This window comes from Anabrus simplex, chromosome 2 (assembly GCF_040414725.1).
Source record: "Anabrus simplex isolate iqAnaSimp1 chromosome 2, ASM4041472v1, whole genome shotgun sequence".
Lineage (NCBI taxonomy): Eukaryota > Metazoa > Arthropoda > Insecta > Orthoptera > Tettigoniidae > Anabrus > Anabrus simplex.
Genome location: NC_090266.1, coordinates 444,575,631 through 444,599,544, shown reverse-complemented (window position 1 = coordinate 444,599,544; position 23,914 = coordinate 444,575,631).

Here is a 23,914-nt window from a genome sequence, read left to right as displayed (position 1 = left end):
TATTGGCGAGGACTAAATTATGATCAGTGCAGAATTCAACCAGCCGACTTCCTCTTTCGTTCCTTTGTCCCAATCCGAATTCTCCTACTGTATTACCTTCTCTTCCTTGGCCCACCACTGCTCTCCAGTCTCCCAACACAATTAGATTATCGTCACCTTTTACATATTGTATTCAATCTTCTATCTCTTCATATGTTCTTTCGATTTCATCATCCGCTGAGCTAGTAGGCACATAGACCTGCACTATTGCGGTGGGCATTGGTTTGGTGTCTATCTTGACGACAATAATTCTTACACTATGCTGGTCGTAGTAGCTTACCCGCTGCCCTATTTTCTTATTCATTATTAAACCAACTTCTCCATTTCCCGTGTTTGATTTTGTGTTGATAATTCGGTAGTCGCCTGACCAGAAATCCTCTTCTTCCTGCCGACGTACTTCACTGATACCAACTACATCTAACTTCAGTCTATCCATCTCCCTTTTCAGATTCTCTAATCTACCACAGCGATCAAACTTACTTAGGGTAAGGGAGCCAGTACCCGGGCAGCTCCTATCTCCGGCCACTCATAAAGTCTATGTGGTTTACATATGATGTGATCTCACTGATGTTCCCCTTGCAAGAGTAAACTGGTCGGCCGAGTGAGTTTGCCGTGCGGTAAGGGTTGAAATAATACTGTCGGCAGTCCTGAAAGATTTTCTCCATGGTTTCCTATCTTTACCTTAATTCAGGCCACGATCACTTCACCCTTACTTCTAGTTTTTTCCTGTCCCATCATCGCCGTAAGACCTATCTGTATCGGTGCGACGCAAAGCAAATTGTACACAAAATAAAAGAAGTAAACTTGTGATGTTATTTTGGCGGGATATAAATCTTCACAGAAATTCACGCTAAACTTTCAAATTGTGTACAGTAGTTATGAGTTGGTACATTTTGCAATGTTTTACGGCTGCACATGAGTGAACTGAAAATTGTGAACAACTTATCGATGCCATTCTTGTTTTCAAAAATACCTTTCTGGGCCAGACATTCGACGGAACATTGTATCCTTAAATCGAAGTAGTAACAGTGAAGGGTCTGACAGAGTTCAGCGGGAAAAGCGGGAATTAATCATAAGCCATGGTATCTTCCTTATCTAATCATTGCCACTGGAAACCTAGCCCATTCCGGTCTGGGCCTGAATATCCCTAGTAAACGTTCTCGACTGGGCATTTCAAAGGATTTGAAAAAGTTTATACCTCTGTACCTGTAGGAGATATTTGCATGATTCCTTTTTTCTTTGTGCTAGTTTGAGCATCTAGTTTTATAAAATGTTGTTTGATTCACGTCAGCTATCACTTGAGATTTTAAAACTGTTTATATATTACACCATATTTTGCGAATGAAAAGTCTGATGGATTATTAACTAAGTACAGGTTCCTGAAATACCATTATATTTTCCCTAGATTGGTCATGTAAAATGTGCACTGAAATTACAAAACAATAATAATGAAAATGATATAAAATAATAACTGTTCGATAATAATAACAGTAATAAGAACAACGAAAATGGGAGCTCTTATGAATTTTTTATGACGACACTGGCTCGGAAGGTGATGTTAGTGAAGATGATACTGAAGGCATGTAATTGTAATTTTATTCAAAAATAGAAATATTGACATCCAAATAGGAATTCGAAACAACATCTTGCATTTCATTATGACTGGAATTCATTTTATAGTTTACCGTATGTTCTCGCGCTTTTCATAATTGCGCAAATACGTAAGAAGTCCACATATTAGTAATGTTTTCTGTATTTTAGATGTGAGGGGATTACTATTACTTAAAATATCAAAGATATAACTTCTATCAAGCACTTGCTTGCCACGAAACGCCATGTTCTAGAGCACTTTGAGTGACAACACCTACTAATGCAACTCGTCAATAATATCGTAAATTCTCTGACTTAGACAGATAATATTGCAATCTGTTGAAATACTCTTGTAACTAACACACGAAGAAACACGATGTAGCCGGCAGAATATGTGCGTAGCTCGTTCTCGATTTGTAGCGAATTGCCTAACCTTACTACGGGCTATGCTTGCAGAGCGGCGTGAACGTAATTTTGCCCGCTGCGAGCTATGCTCGCAGTTAGACCGGAAAATTCTAGACAATGCCTCAGCTAGGCCTGCAGCCACTGATAGGCATCACGAGCTCGAGTGTACTTATGGTAGGGTGGCCAGTCCCTTCCTGCTCCACCTCTCCCCAACAGCACGTGCTAACCAATTCCAATAATTATTTTCACGGAGCAAATATAAAGAAAATACCGGTTCAAGAAAAAGGGATTATCTAATCATTTATGCACATCGTTTAAAATTAAATACAATATTAACATTGAAAAATAGAGATAATCGTTTTAAACTCGAGGAGAATGGTTTCAATATCATCACAGGCTCCTCTAGGTTAGTCTGAGTGAACTCGGAACAGCCGTTGTTTAATAAGGTACTCGAAGATCTGTTACTAAATCTGTTCTATGCACAAAGCTAGTAGTCATCTTCTGTGGGTCCGCTCCTCGGTGCGATACGGTGAATGAATACGGTTGTTTTGAAAGTGTTGACATCATTTCGGTCTGCCAGTAGTTTACCGTTCAACTTAGCAATCAGTGTAGAGACTCTGCTTCCATATTATGATCGTGCACCTCATGGAGATTGCACACACGTTTCATCACAACCTTAGGTATGATACAATAGTAGCCTTGCATTTATTTTTCTTTCTTGTGCTGAGGTATGTATTCTTCACATGGATGTCCATATACCAGGTGGCTCCCGAACTCCGTACTTTCTACTTAGGTGTGTCCCGCATGCACAAATGATGAATGGGATGTCTACCAACTGATTTTCTCAGGGGCACTGTCGCTCACAGCATGTTACTCAGCGCTACCGGTCTAATACACCCCTTGTATTAGTAAACCTAGTTTTCCATCGTATAGTTCCAGGCTGGTGTATGGTACAACCTCACTATATTTGCTGTCTGCATATCGGCAATGGCTAGTTGGTTCAGTAGCGAGAGATACACAGATATTACTTTAATCTGGACAACCTGGTCGGAATTCAGCCGAAGCTCCAAAAAGACGTATGCCTTCTACACGCGTATTTCTTCGAACAGTATTGGTTTTTGTTTCATACAAGCAACTCCTTTTTTTCGAGTGAAATGTCTACACGTATATAAATTAATAAGTTATTAATTTTTTCTGCATCTTTGCCGTGTTTACCAACAGTAGCGGCGATTAGTGGGCGGGGCGAGAAGGGACAGAAAGTATTTCCCCCAAGCATAACTTGGGAATCCCTGGATGAAAATAAGGGAAAAATCATCCCACCACATGTTGTTGGCGATTGGGAGAGGTACACTTTTTAGCATCGTAATCTGGAAACCATCTTTAAAACAGCACGACCAACTTAGTCATCTATACGTAATAAAGGAATTAACGAATTTAATGGTACTATGCTGTACAACGATTCAAAAGAGTTGCCCGTGATTTGTGAATTTACTTAGAGTGTGTGACGACCTTTATGGTGATCCTTTATGGTCATTCGGTTAGGAAGATAGAATCTCGAATTAGGCCAATACGCGAAAAGCCCTAACACAGCCCACTTCGTGGTTAGTGCCATAAGAGCCTTTCTGAAGTTTACAAATATACACACATGCATCCCGCCTTTCAGTATAGGATATATTATCATTGTTTTAAGATGTTGGATCTTCTCTGCTGCTGATTGGCCTTTACGAAGACGTGTTTGGTATTCTCCAAGCAAGCTCTGAACTTGCTGTTGCGGTCGTTCAGAATAATTTTCGTTGTGTTCGTTTTTCTATGCTTAAGTGTACAGGAAAATGAACCTTGTCGTACAGTAATAGATATATATATATATTTGCACACTCCTCGAGTATAATGCATTAAAGATTCAATTTCCTTTATAAAAAAATTCATATGGCGGTTGTGGGGGAGGGGTGCGTGGCCAGTCGTATGGAGAACAATGGGTAGAAATTGCGTTATCAGGTATTCTGTTTTGTTACTTAAGCGACGATACGTAGTATATCTATGTTTGAAGTGAGCAAATTTATTTTTCTAATGAACGCCTTTCTTGCACGGGCCATTCTGTATTTGATATCCTCCTGACTTTTGCTTTCATCGTAGTTACTTATTCTACTACCTCAGTAAGAACATTCATCAATTTCCTTAAATTTCCTGGTTCACCAAACTGGAGTTCGAATGTGGAACTGACATAAGCTTTCCAGATCGCACTTTTCGTTCGGTTTTTCGCACTTTCCACTGGAAAATGGATGAGAACTGACCGATTACTATATGCTGGTGGACATAGCCAAAAGTTCGCAGACAATGGCCCTACAGTTACACAGGTCACCAAAGATAATATTCCTTGAAAGTAAACGGCGAAGATAACCAATGATATTCCAAACCTCTCAAATATATCAACAACAAAAACATCAGCAAATATTCATTGAATTATTGTTCATTCATTTCATTGATATTTGAACATTTTTCATTAATATATCCATTCAGTTGCTTCCAACTGTAACACAACACGTTCAAATACTCAAGCGTAATATTACGTAAAACTACACGCCTGGAGTGAAATCTGCTTGCAGTGATATTTAGTCACATTTGTAAGTCAAGTTCTCATTCTACCTGGGATTAAGAAGTAACTTCTGACAGTGATCTGAAGAGAACTGTGGTTCTGAAGCAAGTAATGGAATGTGGCATTGGAGAGTTGCTCTCTGGAATGTAGCCCTGTGGTCTATATTAAGCTTTCGGCTTTATTGAGATTGAGGTGAGTAGTAATCAACGGAAGATATTTTCCTCCTCTGCTGTGGTCATTCACTTCACTCATTATAGTTAAATTGGCTGCTGTTCTACTTAAGAATATATAGAGAGATAGATTTTCTTTGAAACATTCAATTTTAAGTGTATGCATTATAGTTCAGAAAGACTTCTTGCTTACTTGCTCACTTTTACACGTTTGCATTTTACCAGCTATAAACTGTAAACATAATCTGATGCTCCATTTTACATTTTCAAGTGCCTTGATTTTCAATTTTTTATGGAGCAACTCTGATGTTGCTCACAAAAGTTGAACGTCATGAAACTAAATTATCATGCTGCTGCAGTAGGAGCAGCTGGTAGTTTCCAATATAGCTAAGAAAGACTTTAAAGGAAGAAAGGACTCTGTTCTTTAATGATTTGCTACTGAATAAATTTCTTAACGAGGAACATTTATGGGGAACGAGAATATATTAAGGAAGTGTTCCTATTAAATACGTGATACAACGTCCTTTAATGTGACAATTTCGAGTATAATAGTGGGAATACGTCGCATCTGGGCTATATTCCATCCGCTGACGCTATAAATAAAGATATTGCAAAAACGAACTTCGGTACTTTGAAGATTGATATAGAAAGGAAGAAATAACATTGTCCTGGAAAGGAATTTGTGAATCCAGTGAAAAGTCCAAGTGAAGTTCGTGAATTCACAAAATGTTGGTCCTAAATCCATTCATTAAGCAAAAGACTGAGCACAAATTTGTGCATTCAATAACACTGTGAAATTATATATCTTCCTTTAGTAAAGGATTCAACTATAATTTGTACATTCAATGACATTTTTTCATTTAGTAAAATGCTTAATTAAATTCCGTACATACAGTATATACAATTGTGAACTCAATTGGAAATATACCTGCTGTAATTTTAGGGTGATTTTATGTACGTTTTAGTATTATTTTTCTTCTTTATAATGGAGAATGCTAGGGACAACATGCCAATGTCAATTCGTCCTTCCTTGTTGTTTCCTGCTTTATTCTTTCTTCATCGTTGCACTATGCTTTATTCTTCTCTTCTCAGCCACTTTGGACCGGGTTTCCCTTTCATTACTACCTGGAATCATTCCACTTTTAAAATTTTATTTTTAAAAACTTCTCTTTCAATAGGCTCCTCTTCCCTTATTGTATTGCTTTCTAATTCTTTCTTGAATACTTGTATACAGATTGTTGTTTACTGTTTCTCCCAAAGGTACTTGAATATCGGCTTTGTCAATCTGTTATCATACATTCTATACATACGAGTATATTCAAAAATTGGCAAACTCCACTTTTTTATATTGCTTCTGTAATATTGTCTAGGTTCTGGTGAATTTCGTTATTACATCTGTAACATGTACCACGTTACACGTACAATTGTCTAAGTTATTTTATATTATCAACAGGTAACAGCTTATAATATACATAAGTAATGGATGCAATTATGTTAATAGTATACCAAAATGTGTTTCTAATATTGTACTGTACATCTGTGTTATATTAATGCTAAGCATTTCGAGTACTAATTTGTAAAATATTACATATGTTAGTGGTAAGAATCAGAGAGCTATTCCTGGGGCATTTCAACTTGGGTAAAACTATGGACGTGAATATCCAGGTAAAAACAGTCACATGCATGCGATGAATACACAAAGGAAAATTTGCCAGGCTGGCTTTATCCAAGCACTTGATTATGAAAAGTTAGTGTAATGGAACGGAACATACTTCACTTTGAATGAAGTAGAAAAGGCGGATAGGGAGGACGTAAACAGGCCTGCGTAGGAATTGTTGTCTATGGAAGATTGCTTCTTCGGATTCAGAGGATCGAGGGATGGTTGGTTATTATTCGGAGGATACTTCGGTGGATATTTATTCTGCGGTGATTCGCAGTCCGTATTCATTGATTGTAGACCATGATTGTTGTCAGTGTATAGCGCTGCCATTCCGATATTTATGAATTTTGAGTGGAGTATATTTATTGTAGCAGTGTTGTAAAGTGAGGGATAGACTGTAGACTATTCCAGTTCGTTCGCACAGGAACTATCATCAGTATAGAGGGCTATGTGGGAATAGCTCAATAATACCAAGTGTTCAAGTTGGGTGGCACTTTACGTCAGAGGTGGCTGGGCGTATCATGCACGAGAGAGGATGGAGATATACTCGCTGTAATACGACGCAAGTTTGGAGACATATCGTTGCAGAGAGGTCAAACTGAGGACGGCTCTGGAGTTGCAGAACAAGAGGCATCAAATTCAGGCACGGAAGCAGGAAGTTATGGGATTGGGAAACCGTCTATTTTAAAGATGAGTAGAAAATGGAGAACAATATATTAGATTAAGGTTGTTCTGATCCATATAGGAAATTGTAAAGAATGGTTTGTAAAATGTTATATGATCTTATTTCTTTTTGAAAATTCAAATGTATAATAGTCAAATATTTAATAAAATATATTTATGGTAACATTGTAAGCATGCTCCGGTCATTTTATAACGTTTACGGGGGTCGTAGGTAAAGCCAAGTCAGCGGAGTGCCAGTTTTGCAGCCCTATGAACACGGCCTGAGTAGAATCTCATATTTTCTACCATTTATTATTATTACTGTTCTTGTTATTATTATTCTATATTGATGGATCCTATGGATACCTCTGGTTCTCGTTTACCTGCATTTTTAGCAAATTATATTATTATTATTATTATTATTATTATTATTATTATTATTATTATTATTATTATTATTATTATTATTATTATTATGATTATTATTATTATTATTATTATTATTATTATTATCACGTATTTGTCCATTCACTAAACTTAAATTTACTTATTAGATGTGGCCAAGTAATAATTATATTCAGTTATGGTACGAGAATTAACATTGTTTTGAATTTATACTTTTTATATTTAAATTGATGCATAATGATAGAGCGAGAATATTTTTATATTAAGTTAAAATTAACACCCAAACGTTAGGAAAGTTTTTAAGTAGATTATAATTGTCACCCAATAGGAAAATTCCTCTCAGTTTTAATTACTACGTTGATGGTGTTAAACTTCATTTTGGGGATCTATGTAAGTACGTATGATTACAATTTAGGAGCTATCTGACGGTGAGATAGCGGCCCTGGTCTAGAAAGCCAAGAATAACGGCCGAGAGGATTCGTCGTGCTGACCACACGACACCTCGCAATCTGCAGGCCTTCGGGCTGAGCAGCGGTCGCTTGGTAGGCCAGGGCCCTTCAAGGGCTGTAGTGTCATGGGGTTTGGTTTGGTTTATGTAAGTACGTAAGTGTTAATATAAGGTAACACTCCATTGGGGTAATCACATAAATGGAATTTTAAATAAAGGGTACGTATCTCTGCACATGGTTATGAGGGTATTTTCGGATTGTAGTAAGGATGTAAAGGAGAGGGCATGTAAGTCTTTATTAAGACCCCAACTAGAGTGTGGTTCCAGTGTATGGGACCCTCGCCAGGATTACTTTATTCAAGAACTGGAAAAATTCCAAAGAAAAGCAGCTTGATTTGTTCTGGGCGATTTCCGACAAAAGAGCAGCGTTACAAATATATTACAAAGTTTGGGCTCTGAAGACTTGGAAGAAAGGAGACGACCTGCTCGATGAAGTGGTATGTTCCCAGCTGTCAGTGGAGAGATGATGTAGAATGATATTAGTAGCCGAATAAGTTTACTTGGTGTCTTTAAAAGTAGGAATGATCATAATACGAAGATAAATTTGGAATTCAAGAGGACAAATTAGGGCGAATATTTGTTTATAGGAAAGGGAGTTAGGAGATTGAAATAACGTACAATAGGAGACGTTCAATAAATTTCCAATTTCTTTGCAATTGTTTAAGAAAAGGCTAGGAAAACAACAGATCTGCCATCCGGGCAACTGCCCTAAATGTAGATTAGTAGTGACTGATTGATTCTTTCTTACGAATAGAATACTGGGACAATGGTTATTGTGTTAATATACTTCTAATTTTTCCATTCTTCTGTTGATTTCATTGGACCTAAGGTTTTTCTCATGTTCTTATTTCTTGTATTTCCTGTTTATCTAAAATACAGATGAAACTAGACATTCACTTGCGGAAAGACATTCTGGTTTCACCAATGTATTGTAGTGCCTTGTCTTAAGGTTTTTAGGTAACCATTTCCTGTTGTAAAAGTTCTTTGTGTTGCCATACGGTCTTTCCATCTTAGATAAACTTTCTTCTACATGAGATTTTGTAAAACCATTTTCCTGAATTATTTCTCCTAGGTGTCTGAAGTTCGTTACTTACTCTATTCAACCAATATATGACCCCAAACATTTTGGAGAGTGTTCCACATTTGTAATCAATTTGCTGTTTTCTGCAGATATACCTGTTTGGTTAGCTGTTTCTTCCAAGAGATTAATTTGTGTTCTTGCATCTGTCAGGGTCTCTGGAAGTATAGAAAAATCGTCTCCAATGGCCAGACAATTCCTCTCAGATGTTATGTTCTTTTAATTTTGTTATTTAATTTTTCAGTTCCAAATTCTTAAAATTTTCTCTAGTTGAAGAGAATTTGCGATAAGCCATTACCTTGCCGTGCACCTGTATTTATCTTGATAGGTTTTATATTTCACCCATAACTTTTTCCTTTTGAAACTGTGTCTGTAAATATGTTTCCTATTAGGTTTGCTAATTTAGATTTCACTCAAAATTCCTGTATTTTTTAATATAACGTTTCTCTATCTACAGAATCATAAGCCTTCTTTTAATTCACAAATGTCACGGCTGTGTTTAGTATTCAAAGTATTCAAAGATGAATTTCTGATTTCAGATTAAACATTTGTTCTGAGCAAGAACTACCTTTTCGAAATCCATCCTTTTATTCATCTAACTGCTTGCCTAGTGTTGTTTCTACTCTGTTCAGCAAGAATCTTGAGAATAACTAGTAAGCGATTCGCTGCAGGGATACTCCCCTGTAATTATCAATATTTTCCTTGTCACATTATTTTCTGCAATGGGTGAATGAGGGCCACTTTCCTTTATTCCGGAATATTCTCATTCCTCCACATATCTTCAAATATTAACTCTATGTTTTGAAGAATTTTCTGTTGAAACCACTTCAGAAGTTCAGAAGTTCCTCTCCCCTACCTTTATTGCTTTTAAGGGTTTTAACTATTTCTTTAATTTCTTCGAGTACATTTTCATTTATTTCTTAGAATTCCAATTTATGGTTTGTTTCAGGGCAGTCTCAATGTTGATCAAAATGCTTTACTAGTATTTCACACTTGCCGACATTGTTTAGGCAAATTTCTACCATTTCCATCTTTGAAACACATACTGGGGGCTTGATAGCCCGTTAATTTTCTCTAAAAAACCTGATAAAAGTTTCGGGTGTTATTTTGAAGAAACTGTCCTGCAATTCAATAAGTTGTGACTTTTCGAATTATCTTTTATCTCCCATTATTATTGTACCGGGTGGTACACCTCCACGCCGCTAATTTAAATGCGCGCCAGTTAAAACTCCTCTGCTGGAGGAAGTCTGAACTTTATTGACGTTATTAATTTTCTACCTTCTCAGAAGATGTCACGACCTGTAAATTTTGGAGTTTTAGAACTGTGTCACTTTTGATGTGTTTTTGTTTCGCTTGAAGTAAGAAGTGTGAACTTTCTCTTCTAGAGGACACTACTGAAGATCTACAATAGTGCAACCTAGTGCGGAGTCAAAGAACTATTTTTTTTGGAGAAAATTTAATTTCAAGAGTTTGTTCTTTGTTAAATTTCTTTCTGTCATTGTTTAAGTTGGCAATATTTACCCCTTTCTTCCCCTTGTTATGAATGTATCCAATCCCGAATTTCTTCTATTAATTTCTGACCAATCTGGTGTATCTTCCCCCAACTTGAATCTGTTGCGGGGTCCTACCCAATAAAGAGTTTGTGGGAGGGTGTTTTCTTTCCCCTAACGCCTAGAACCTTCCGCGAGAGGATATAAACTGCTGATTTTCGGGTCTCCGGGCCACTTGTGTTCCATCTTTCAGTGTGTTAAGTACATAGCAGGGGGCGGGAAGCGCCTCTTTCTTCGGCAGCGGTCAACAACAAGGTAATGGCCGATTAATAACTTCTTTCTTTGCTAGCTCAGCAGTTTAACTTTCGGGGCGGGTTCTAAGCGTTCAACCATGTAACCTTTTCCTAAAATGTAACTACTCTTTTCATATATTCTCTTTTAAAACGACATATCGGGATAGAGAGTGCTTAACCCTCTCGAGCTCCCACTCACATCGTCCTGAGGTGAACTTATTTTTCTCAACCAATTCTTCCATAATGTAATGTAAATTGCTATTAAGTCACCTCTGTAGTATGGGATTAGCCCTTGTATTAACGGCCTAGTGCCAAGTAGGTCTTAAGCAAAGTGTATTAGGAGTGCAAGTTCGCCTCCTCTCAAATTGTATTTTAGAGGTCATGTATTAATCTTCTTGTTATTTAACAGACCTCAGTAGGTTGGGTATTTTGCCCCTGTGTATATGTCCTTTGAGGACGGCTTAAAGGTGGAGTTCGGAGTGGCCTATGATAGGCTTGTATTTTAGGGGGAAGTTGCCCTTTTTGAAAATTGTGTTTCTGCCTCAAGGAGGCTTTTGGATGTAATTGGAAGCAGATGTTTCTGGCATGTTTGGGGGTTTTCGGCCCCTTTGTTGTATGGTGTTCATTGTAAGGTTGGGCTCATTGCTCAAGAATTATGTTTCTGACTTTTGAAGCCCCAAATGGGGTACCTATGTAAATGTATTTGTCAATCGTGTTTCGGCTACTAAGTACCTGTTCTATTTGTTGTTACCTAATTTTGAAAAGAAAATATAACCTTGTTAAATTTTAAAATTAATTTCACTTTAGTAGCTTGAGACCCATTCACCACCCAGCACCTTCTTTCATGCATAACTACCACCAAAACACGGTAACAATTATCTTTTCGGGGTATTTCCTTTGTTGTTAGAATTGTTCATAGTCATCCATCCTTCTAGATAATTTCCACTTTTTCCATTGGTTCGTTTTTTTACGTTGACGCGTCTTCACAAATTTCATTCCACCGTATTTTCCTCTCAGATTTGGCTAGCCGAAATGTTTTATGAACTGGGTTGGTTATTTCTTTGAATAGCTCATGCTACTTTCCATTTCAGTTACTTTTATTTCCTCCTGAAATGCTTCTAATGTTTATTGAATAATTGACCCTGTCTTTGTTATATTGCTTAACTAATTCCATCCTGTGACTTCTGTGGGATAAGAATCTCTGTTTAATTTTATACGCATAATGGTCATTATTTGGAAAAGGACTAGGCAATTTTTCATTTCTTATCATCTTATACACTGAGACACAACGTCTGCATTAATGCAGGTATCTTAGTACTGTGCAAGGGATTTTGCTAGAAGGTAGATGTGAAATTAGTACTGAATGCAATGAAATTCAATAGATTATGGAACATGACTTATACAGTAGCTGACTGCTTGTTTTCCATCCATATTATTGAGGTACCAGATTGTAATTTTCATGGGAAATGTGAAGTGTAATCCGGAAAAGTGTCTGGCTTCAAACCCTAGGCCAAACATCAAACTGATCCCAGTATCTCTCCAGTAATGAGATTTCCAAAGAAAAATACGTTGAATCACATCGATATTTGAAGCAATGAATTTAAGAATAATATGCCAAGGTCTGCTACAAAATTCAGTGCTGGAAGGAGAAGTTGATGCATAATAAATTTCTCAGACACTGAGCTCTCTGTCTATCCCTTTGTTTGTTTGTTTGTTTGTTTGTTTGTTTGTTTGTTTGGTAGGTTGGTTGGTTGGTTTCATCCCTGAGGCTGGTTGAATCCACAAATAGCATCACCAAAGCCTATGCTCTGGAAAGCCTAGCGAAACCACATTAACCTATGCGGAATAATATACAGAATTATGAACGAGGTAGTTTGACACTCATTTCCTGACTGGCACAGAAAGTGCTATTGCAGCATGACGAGCCCTATGAGTATCTCCTTTCATAACACTCAGTTGTGTTCGTAACATCATTACTCATGACCATTACTACCTCAGCTACTTCCATGCTGTCAAAACTATGAATAAAACATGGACTTCCGTGGAAGCAACATTTTAACTCTAGCCTATGCCAAGAGACAGATGCATAATTACTGCATGTATGTTCAGTCCGTCAGCGCTAATGCTGGTGGGATCCTCAACAGCTCTGTTATCAGCTGTCATAGATAGCCTAGGCATCACTTAAGAGGTGTACTAGGGAAATGAGGAGTGAGGTAGTTTCCCGTTGCTTTCCTCACTGAGCCAGACTTGCTATTACATATCAGTCTCCCAATCCCACTGAAATGCATACACCAACCAACCCTATGAGCAACATTTTCACACCATTCATAGCAGGGCCTGGCTGCATAAAGATTGAGATTACTAGCATCGCTCATACCTCAGTCAATTTCATATTGTCACAGCCAAGGATAAGACAGAGACAGATCTATGAATGTAACAAAATTGCTCTAGCCTATACCAGAAGACATATTGCACTGTAAACACTAGGTCCTGCCAGCAAAGGCATAATTACTGCTTCCGTCAAGAAATGGAAACAGGCAGCAAAGAGAAAATGAAGGGGTGGATTGGCCTCCCACCAAAATGGTCGCGGTTCGAAAAGGCAATGGAAAAACTATGTACCATTCTCACGTTAGTGAGGCTTGTAGGCTACCATATATCTGAAAATGGCAGTATGTCTACAGCAGACACTCATTGTCACAAAGAAGGGGCTACATGCTATCAACTGAGTAGCGAATACACAGTAACGTAAAGCAAGAGAATGTGCACAGAGACATTCATACTTATTTATGCATACATTAGAGAACGATAAGCCTTTAGCGTCCAATCAGCAAGTCTTAATGTATCTTCGTACCGTCTATTTGTAGCCAGAGCTATGGCTAATACTGATCCTAAGCCTCTTAGCGTGAAATCATTAACCACTGAGTCTAACCATAATCTCTCTGGTGTTCCTCTGCCCCTCTGACCTTCCTGGTGGAACGCATTATGCTCCTACCCTCCTACCCTCACCTCGAGGACCTATCTACGAAACCAGTTCATATGCGCAATTTCACTCAGTAAGTCAAGTCTTAACGTGGCTGTAAATCCTATAGTTTAGCCTTTCTAAACAGTAATCAGTGCACTGGAAAAAGTAATAAGCCAACTACCCATCAATCCAGCGGGAACCATCCAGCGGGAAGTGATAGCATATCGTCGCTGCCGGGACAAAACCTCCTATGTGAAATATTTTAGCTTAGAACTTCGGATGGTAAGATTTTTCATCTAAGGTGCAATATTGTGTGAATATTGTTAAGGCATTCTCGCTCTTCATAATGTATGTGCTGCGGGTCAGTATATCTCCAAAAATATTATCACATACGCGGTTTGGTCTCGGCAACGACGATATGCTGATGATGTGGCAATTACTGCACGAAACGAAAGAGGTCTTGAAGAGAACCATGCTTTGTTATAAGAGAAAGCACGGGACTTAGGGCTAGAAGTGAATATAAAGAAAGCAAATTATATTAAGATGGGAGACACAGAGGCAGTAAGAGGAAGGATCAGAGTGAGAATACATGGGAAGGAATATAAAATAGTTACAACTTTCAAATGACTAGGCTCAATAATAACTGCAGACTATAAAACCTCTGTGGAAATATAGGAAAGGATAACAAGTGGGAACCGATACTTGCAAGCCTTCCAATATATGTTTAAATCCAAGAATGTCAGCAGGAGTACGAAAATAAAAATATACACAACAGTCCTAAGACTTATAGTGATGCATGGCTCAGAATGCTGAGTGATGACTTATAGAGAAGAACAGTGACTCTTACGGTGGGAAAGGAAGATATTGAGAAAGGTATTTGGAGCAGTTAGAGGTCAGGATGGATGGAGAATGAGGACAAATTCAGAGCTGCAAGGATTGTTTGGCCAACCAGACTTTGTTTTTAAAATTAAGCAGAGAAGAATTCGGTGGGCTGGTCATGTTCAGAGAATGGCAGAAACCAGTACTGTCAAAAAAGTCTTTATATGAAAACCGGAAGGAAGAAAGAGGAGGGGAAGGTCGAGGAAGAGGCAAATTGATGATGTTGAGGACTACCTTAGAAAGATGGGAGCTAATTCTGGAGAAGGAAAGCCCAGGACCGGGACGAATGGAGGCGGGTGAATAAGGAGGCCAAGGACCTACATGGACTGTAGCGCCGACAAGTAAGTAAGTAAGTAAGTAAGTAAGTAAGTAAGTAAGTAAGTAAGTAAGTAAGTAAGTAAGTAAGTAAGTAAGTAAGTAAGTAAGTAAGTAAGTGAGTGAGTGAGTGAGTGAGTAGGTAAGTAAGTAAGTAAGTAAGCAAGTAAGTATTACATGGCGTACAAAGTCCGACGTTATCCGGGATCGAAGCTTCACAGCCATGAACGTGGTACTGTAACCATCTCGGTTGAAGTAACTGCTTATTGTAAAATTGAGGTAACCTGCCTTATTGTAAATACCATTGCGTTAGAAAGCTGCCTTTTTGTGGTGGAGTGAGGAAATACTCTACACAATTCCTCATTTCCCCTTTCTTGTGAATCCAGCTAAGGGCCGATGACCCTATATGTTAGGCCCCTTAAACAAACAAGCATCATCATCAAAAAGCCAGCTAACGAAAAGTAGCGGTAAACGTTAAGCTGCTTTGAGCTTTTAGTCTGACGAGCCAGTAATATGTTTCTAGGCCTGTCAATCAGCTACGTTTTCCAGAGCCAATGAGGAAGTGCAAGATAAAAGGATAAACTTCGAACTTTCGTGTATGTGATTTGTTTTTCCTATCCATGGTTCTGCGTGTGCATATCGTAATACTTTTAGTGATTCTGATTATATGAGAACTCTACTGACATATACTTGGTGGAATCAGCTTTGTGTTTATATACACGTGAAATAATATTTGTGTGCAGTGACTGGGCAAAAGTCACAGTTCACAATTGTTTATGTGTAATGTATGCGGTGATGCGTCGTATCTGAGATAGAAACAGGCAAACTGTACTGCAAATAGTTAAGTGTACGATCAGTTATTCGGAATTCTTGTCTACATTTGTTTAATGTATAATGACCAGCCATACAGCTTATTAGTGTTAGCCGCTGAGAACCATTGTTGATTTGAACATGGTAAACAATCGACAGTGACAGTTACAGTTGGAAATCACGGCCTATCGGATAACAAAACTGCCTATTAATAATCAATGATGTTTTGTCACAGTGAATGGAATGCAAATGATTGAATGTGATTTCAATGTGTATAATATGTGTTGCTGGACCGGTAATTGGCGAAGTTGAATTATCTGTCTTTTTTAAAAAGTGATTTTAAATGATAGTCCGCCTTAAATACACGGATAGTGATTTTCATAGTGTAACAGCGAACCTCTATGCGTGTCCATTTCATCAGTTAATGGAATACTAGTTATAGACTGTGATTCATCGAATCAAACGTAGGCCTGGTTTACGACCTACAGGTACCGCCATCTTGCCAAAGACAATCTATACGCAGTCACCAATCGTAACATAACAAGCATGCCAAGAGTCGATATGACAGATACCGATACGCCATGCGGAGGCTGCGGAAAGCTTGTAACGGAAACTGATGCAGCGATTGAATGTGAAGGAATGTGTAAGAGGTGGTATCACAAAGACTGTGCGGCAGTCAGTGCAGGGGACTTTGCCACGCTCAAGAAGCCCAGCTGCTCACTTATGTGGCTATGCACGGAATGCAAAGCTGACTTTGCAATGCTTAAAAATGGCAAAGAAGAGTTAAAAGCAATATGGGAGGAGATTAGAAATCTGAAAATTATAATAAAGCAGACTGTCGTGGAGGAAATAAGACAAGCTCTATCACAGTCAGAACGAGAATTAATAACAAAAGATACAAGGCTTTCCATCCCCGCCCAAAGAATTGAGAAAGCTCGAGATACAGAAGGAAAGAAAAGAATGGCGCCTGACCCGCCCAGAAAACCAATAACAGCCCAATCAACCAGTACAGTTGTGTCGTTACCCGAAGAGACGAGAAAACAGCAAAGAGATTCCCAAGAAATCATGGATGCCATACCTTACACCTCGAGAGTGGTCAACGGCGTGTCGGAAGAAAATGAAGAAAATGAGGAAGTAACCTGGGCGGAAGCCGTTCAGCGTAACCGTTCTCGCAGGCCGAGTGCCGGCGTCAGGGGATCAAAACAAACTGTCGGTAGCAGCCTTAAGGCCGCCCCAAGGACCGCCTGGTTATATGTCGGTAGTGTCCATCAAACGAACGAAACAGACGATCTAATAAAATACTTGAAAGATAATGGAATTACTGGAGACATCTTATGCGAACAACTCCCTACCAAGGGAATAAAAAAGGCGTTTAAGGTAGGAATAGACTTTGACCACCTTCACGCGGTGAAATGCCCAGAGTTTTGGCCTCAGGATGTTTGTGTAAGGCGGTATGCCTTTCGTCCCCAACAACAAAGAAGAAACTCCTTTCCACCCAGTGTTCGAAAGTGAACAAGGTCTGATTGTAAAGGAAGACTTGATTTCGCAGGAAATTAAAATGCTATCTTGGAACGTAGAAGGACTCTTGAGTATAGCAACAACAGTTCAGAATATGTTACAGACTTACGATATCGCAATTTTAGTTGAAACTTTCCTAACTTCGGAGTGGAACATCAATAGTCATTATTCAATTCATGTCTTGGCGGATAAAGGCCCAACTGGCAGGCCAAAAGGGGGCATCGCCTGCTTTTTCAAAGAGAATCTCGCACCATTCGCTATACAACATAAGTCAAAGAACACGTTAGTAATACGAACAAGGCAGTGCGTACTTATATGTGTTTATTTTCAACCAGAGTTTACATCCACAGATATTATAGAAGAAATAGGTAACTGCTTGAATATGGTTACTAAGAACGATCCCATCATCCTAGCGGGTGATCTCAATTGTCGTGTAGATACAGAATTACAGAAGTCGAAAGAAGTTTTGAGCTATCTAGAAGAAGAAGGGCTAATACTAATCAACAAGAAGGAACAGCCGACATATATATGCTATAATGGCATGAGTACAATTGATCTTGTCTTCATAAATTCTAGTATAACCACTAAATGTCAAAGTGTTATCATGGAAGCTGAGAAGAAGCATCTGCCCGTGAAAACAACGCTGCTAATAAACGGTATGAGGCACAGTAAGAAGTTACAGCCTTTAAAGTTGAGAAGAACATTGGACTTAACAGTACTAGAGGATTCAGACAACAAAGCAATAATCGATACACTAAACAAAGGGACTCTGAATCAGGCTGCTTTAAAACTGGAGGAAATTCTTAAGAAGGCAATACCTCCTACAGTAATTAACAATAGAAAAGCAAAACCATGGTTTACAGATGCATGCTACAAAGCAAGGAAAACAGCTTTGTCAGCCCTGCACGCAGCAAAATTGCAGCGCACGAAAGAACGACTGGAGTACTACGCTAATTTAAGAAGAGAATATAAAGCCATAGCTAAACAAGCCCGTCAGACGTTTTTGGAAAAGGAAGAAAAACGTTTAATTGAAGAGGCTACTCAGGACCCTTACAAAGCTTTGCGTCCTAAACAGCCAAAGTTTTCTCGTAATATACCAATGGATGTCTGGGAAGCGCACCTTCGTGCAATTCTTCAGGAGAGGGACACGCGGCCAATCAATTTTTATGTCGATCCAACAGTTATCCCGAATGACTCAGAGAGATTTACGCCTAAAGAAATAGAAGAAACTGTTAACAGCCTAAAAAATGGGAAAGCATGTGGTCCAGATAACATTTATAATGAACATTTGAAAGGGATATTCCCAGTGTTGAAAGAATCCATCTGCCAGTTATTGAATGAATGTTTACAACAGGGTAGGATACCAGACAGCTGGGCTAAGTCCACAATAAAAATGATGTACAAGGGCAAAGGTGATACAGCAGACCCTAATTCGTACAGAGGAATTGCCCTGGAATGCACTCTCTTAAAGACACTGACTCAGTTAGTATGTAAGCGCCTCACAATATTAATAGACGACAAGCTCCCAGATTCCCAGTTTGGCTTCAGAAGAAGAAGATCAACCATTCAAGCAATCGATTGTCTACAGCAGTATATTAATGAAGCCCTCGCAATTCCAAAGGGAAAACTTCATGCAATCTTTATTGATTATTCTAAGGCTTTTGATACGATCAATAGAGTTATCGTATTAGAGAAGTTGCGAAATATCATCGGGCCTAGTTGTTATCTTCTTCCAATCATCAAGAATCTCCTTACAGATAACTGGGTAGAGATTAGTGATGGCATCACCAAGTCATATCCGATACTTCAAACCATTGGCGTCCTTCAAGGTGACCCCCTAAGCCCATTGCTTTTCATTGCCGCCACAGCTGACATCGTACAAAGAATAGATTCAGAAAATGTCAATATTCTCATGTATGCAGATGACATGGTTCTGACGTCAACTTCTCAGTTTGATTTGCAGACTACTTTTAATAAAGTTACGAAATGGGCAGAAGAGAACCAGCTGAGGTTAAATGAAAATAAGACTGTCTCTCTGACCTTCAGAAAAGGAGGAAAACGGGGAACATTCTTAATCAATGACCAACAACTAAAGTCAGTCACAAATTTTAAGTACCTAGGAGTCACTTTTCAAACACCGGGGAACGTGTTCTCTTTACATGTAAAAGACCGACTAAATGCTGCCATAAAATCCATTAACGACATCAGATCTTTGAGCCATCTCTCACTATCATGTGCCATCGAGTTATTTCATCTTAAGGTTAGTCCTGTAGCCACCTATGGATTAGAAAACATATGGATATATCTTGGAAAGAGGCAACTACATAGTATAGAAAAGGTGAAAGCATTCTATTTAAAGAAAGTACTTTGCCTGTCAAAGTACACTCCATCACGCCTCGTATACCAACTGTCGAGGGAATTATTCTTTGTGGAAGAGCTGCGTTTGAAACTACTGCTCCCGGCCACTCCAGCGTATAAGGAACTCCTACAAGAGCTTCAACAAAAGAGAGACAGCATATGGTGGGACTTTTACCAGTGTGATGCGATGATCAACCGCAACTGGACTCAGGGAGGCTATGAGTTGAGACACGTTGTGACCAGACTCTCAGTCCATGGGTTTCACCAACGCCTGTGTATTAAAGCGAGCTTTCATGAGCCAAGTCCGGACTGCAGGTGCAAAAGATGTGGCGAACTCTGTGAACGCTATCACGTACTTAAGTGTAAACTGAGAATAGAATCCTTAACAAAATTTTGTACAGACGACTGCTCATAAGAATTATTATCATTATTATTTTCCATGCACATTTGTGCGCAATAAAACATTTATTAAAAGGATAAACTTCGAAATACCAGGTTATACCTGAATAGTTGACCTGTCACGTCACGGAATCGGGAACGTGCTTTGCGTAAACGTACTGACAATTTTAAATTTAAATTCGAGAAGGATAAATAAGTGCGCCTATTTGGTGTAGTAGCTAGAGTGATCAGCTGCTCCCCACGGAGGCCTGGGTTCGATTCCCGGGTCTGCGACGAAATTTGAAAAGTGGTTGAGGGCTACAACAGGGTCCATTCAGCCGCGGGAGGTCAAATGAGTAGACGGTGTCTATACTTTCCAATACTCTCTTCCTCCACAAGGACACCGCATAGCAGCTGAGGCCTAGGTGAGGAGTATACCCCGAAACAAAGTCTCACACACGAAGTCACTGTCCTTATGGAGGTAGAGGTCGGATCCCTCGCTGAGTCCGAGGGAAAATCCAACCCTGGATAGTAAACGGATTAAGAAACAATAAGGAAAGAAAGAAAAGAAAAGAAACATACATAATATACTGTCATTTATAAAATCCAATGCGTTTAGTTAAGCATAGACGCAGATTTTAAGTAGAAAATAATTATTTTAAAAATGTAGTATTGAACAAAATATGTAGCATTATATTCGAGTATAACTGTCTTACTACCCTAATTTGTAAACATTTTGTTTTCAGATGGATACATAAAGAACAGAAAGTATTTAATTACATAAAAATCCAGGCTTTACTCATAACAGAATATGTCGTAGGCTTGAGGTGTAATGAAGCCCATTATCGCAAACGTTTATTGAACATCTTCCCCTTTGTCTGTGCAGAGGTCAATCGTAGCCTGATGAAGGAAATTATGAAATTATGCTTAGATCATACGCAGTTATATAACAAATTTCTGCAGCATTCAGGATAAGAATAGTGAAGTAGGTATGATTTACTTTTCCCGGTCTATCGTGTGTTCTCTTTCCCACTTCTTGAATATTATAAGACTTCTGCTATTAATAAGCTGGTTATTTAATTGCTAGAGACCTGTATCAGTACAATACATGCACTGTTGTGTTAGTGATCCACATTTCAGAAAAATAGACTGGCCCTTCGGCATAACTTCAAATGAAGTTAAAGCCTTGCAACACTAATTAAAATTTTATAAGCTAGGAGAGATACGAGTTGGTGACGAATACAGCTGTTGGGGAACGATTGTTGAAATCCTCTCATCAAAGGGACCACCCAGTGTGTCAATATTCTCTATTTACTCGTGTTCACACGAGGCATATTCTGCAATGGTATTCATTTTCTAATTTTTCAGAACCTTCCCTTGTTTTAGTCCCAACTCTTGCCTTGACCAGAAGTACAGTATTAACCACCGGCTTGTATTGTATTATGAATGCCATGTAAAGGGCCTGTACACACTACATAGCAGCGATGGTGTCACATTTAATATTTTTTAATGTTTAAAGGATTCCGACGACGGAAGGATGGAGGAGAGGTAGGACTGGGAAGGTAGTGACTGTTGCCTTTATTACAGCCCCAGCATTTTCCTGGTGCGAAAATAAGAAACTACGGAAAAACATCTTCAGGGATGCCGAGAGTGTGATTCGAATCAACCATCTCCTATTTATTCTTCTCCAGTCATCAACACTGTCACTATTTTCACTAGTTCCTGAAACAACTACAATGTTGTCTTCAAGAAGTCGTTCTGCTCCCCACTTATAGCATGTACTCAAGGCCTCCTCATTTTGGCTCACAAATACACACGAAAATCTCTCACATTTCAATCCCATACCGCGCCTTGCAATTTATCCTGTTTCGCCGCGCAATCTGTTCTAGTCTCACCGTGTGTTGCAATGGCCGACTAAATAATATCAATGGGACTTCAGAGTGTTTTACATGACAGCTATCAGCCTAATTCTTCCAATCTTGCAGAAAGTGATCATATATGCAGGAAAACAGTTCGCAGGAAATAGCAATAGAGTATTAATTGCTAATGTGATAAGAGAAACATCAGTTCACTAGCTACCCTGTCCGACTCGTTGGCTGAATGCCAGCGTACTGGCCTTCGGTTCAGAGGGTCCCGGGTTCGAGTCCCGGCCGGGTCGGGGATTTTAACCTTCATTGGTTAATTCCACTGGCCCGGGCGCTGGGTGTTTGTGCTGTCCCCAACATCCCTGCAACTCACACACCACACATGACACTATCCTCCACCATAATAACACGCAGTTACCTACACATGGCAGATGCCGCCCACGCTCATCGGAAGGTCTTCCTTACGAGGGCTGCACTCGGCTAGAAATAGCCACACAAAATTCACTAGCTATCCTGTCCGACTCGTTGGCTGAATGGCCAGCGTACTGGCCTTCGGTTCAGAGGGTCCCGGGTTCGAGTCCCGGCCGGGTCGGGGATTTTAACCTTCATTGGTTAATTCCACTGGCCCGGGCGCTGGGTGTTTGTGCTACCTACCACTTCATGAGGATACTAGTGATTTATGTATTAGTAGTGGTGATAATGAGATTAATGTTCATCTATATCTTCAACAATGCTGTTTTCAGAAAAAAAGTTTTGGCCTATTTCTATTTACGATAACATGTTAGCGAAAATAAATGCTGCTAGTGTGTAGGCCTTAGCATATTTCAGTTGTTATTTATGCACTTCACTCAGAACTAATCAACGCTGTGAATGTTTTGTTAAGTAGGAAGCCATACTTTCCATTTTAGACTCTTTTAAATGCAACTTAAAAGCTGTTCAGTCTGTCGAATACAGAAGTTCAGTATAAGTATTACTCTAAAACATACTTGTAAAACAACTATTAAACAAGGAATGACAAGTTTCGTTCCTGAAAGAACATCATCATTTTTTTTTGAGAGAATCTGATGATGTCGTCAGTGTATTGGTTAGCTCTCTTAACCACCGTCCTCGGGTTCTCAATTAGATTCCTGATACTGCCAGAAATGCAAGATTGGCATTAGGGCTGTTATGTGGTGAAAACGGTATATACAGCTCATTTCCACTAGGACTGTGCCTAAAATAGTTGCACCACCTCAAGACGAGGACACGAATTCACGCATGACTACCCATTTGTAAAATAAGGTATTCCTGTGAGCCATTGGTATTGTGTATTGCAGGCCTATTTCTGTAATTATATTACCATATACTGCATTTTAAAATTACTTATGCGAGGTCATGAATAAATACTGTAATATTTCACACGTTGCTGTATATTGAAATACTATTACAGTATTATTATTATTATTATTATTATTATTATTATTATTATTATTATTATTATTATTATTATTATTATTATTATTATTATTATTATTATTATACTCTCTATAATTAAGACTGCGGTTATATAATACAATAGTGTGTCTACTAGTGTGCTTTAAAAAAGACGGACTACTGCTGCTTACTTGGGGAATATAGCATTGCTATAATCATTTGTTTGTAATATTGTTAACCTATTTGTAAAAAATTAAGTTTCGCAAAGAGTTATTTTGTAATAATTAAAATATTTAAACCGATTTACTTCTTGCGATTTACTGCTAAGATACACCGTCTTTTGAAATTAATTTCGCTAGATCGTGAAAGAGAGCTCTGTATTACGATATATGTTAATGCCCCTTACACTAAGCACGTAGTTATAATGGTATTTTTTAAATTTACCGCTAATTTTACTCTTAATTTACGTAAAAGCAATTATTGTCTTCCATTTAGGACAAACATTATAATGAAATTTCATGG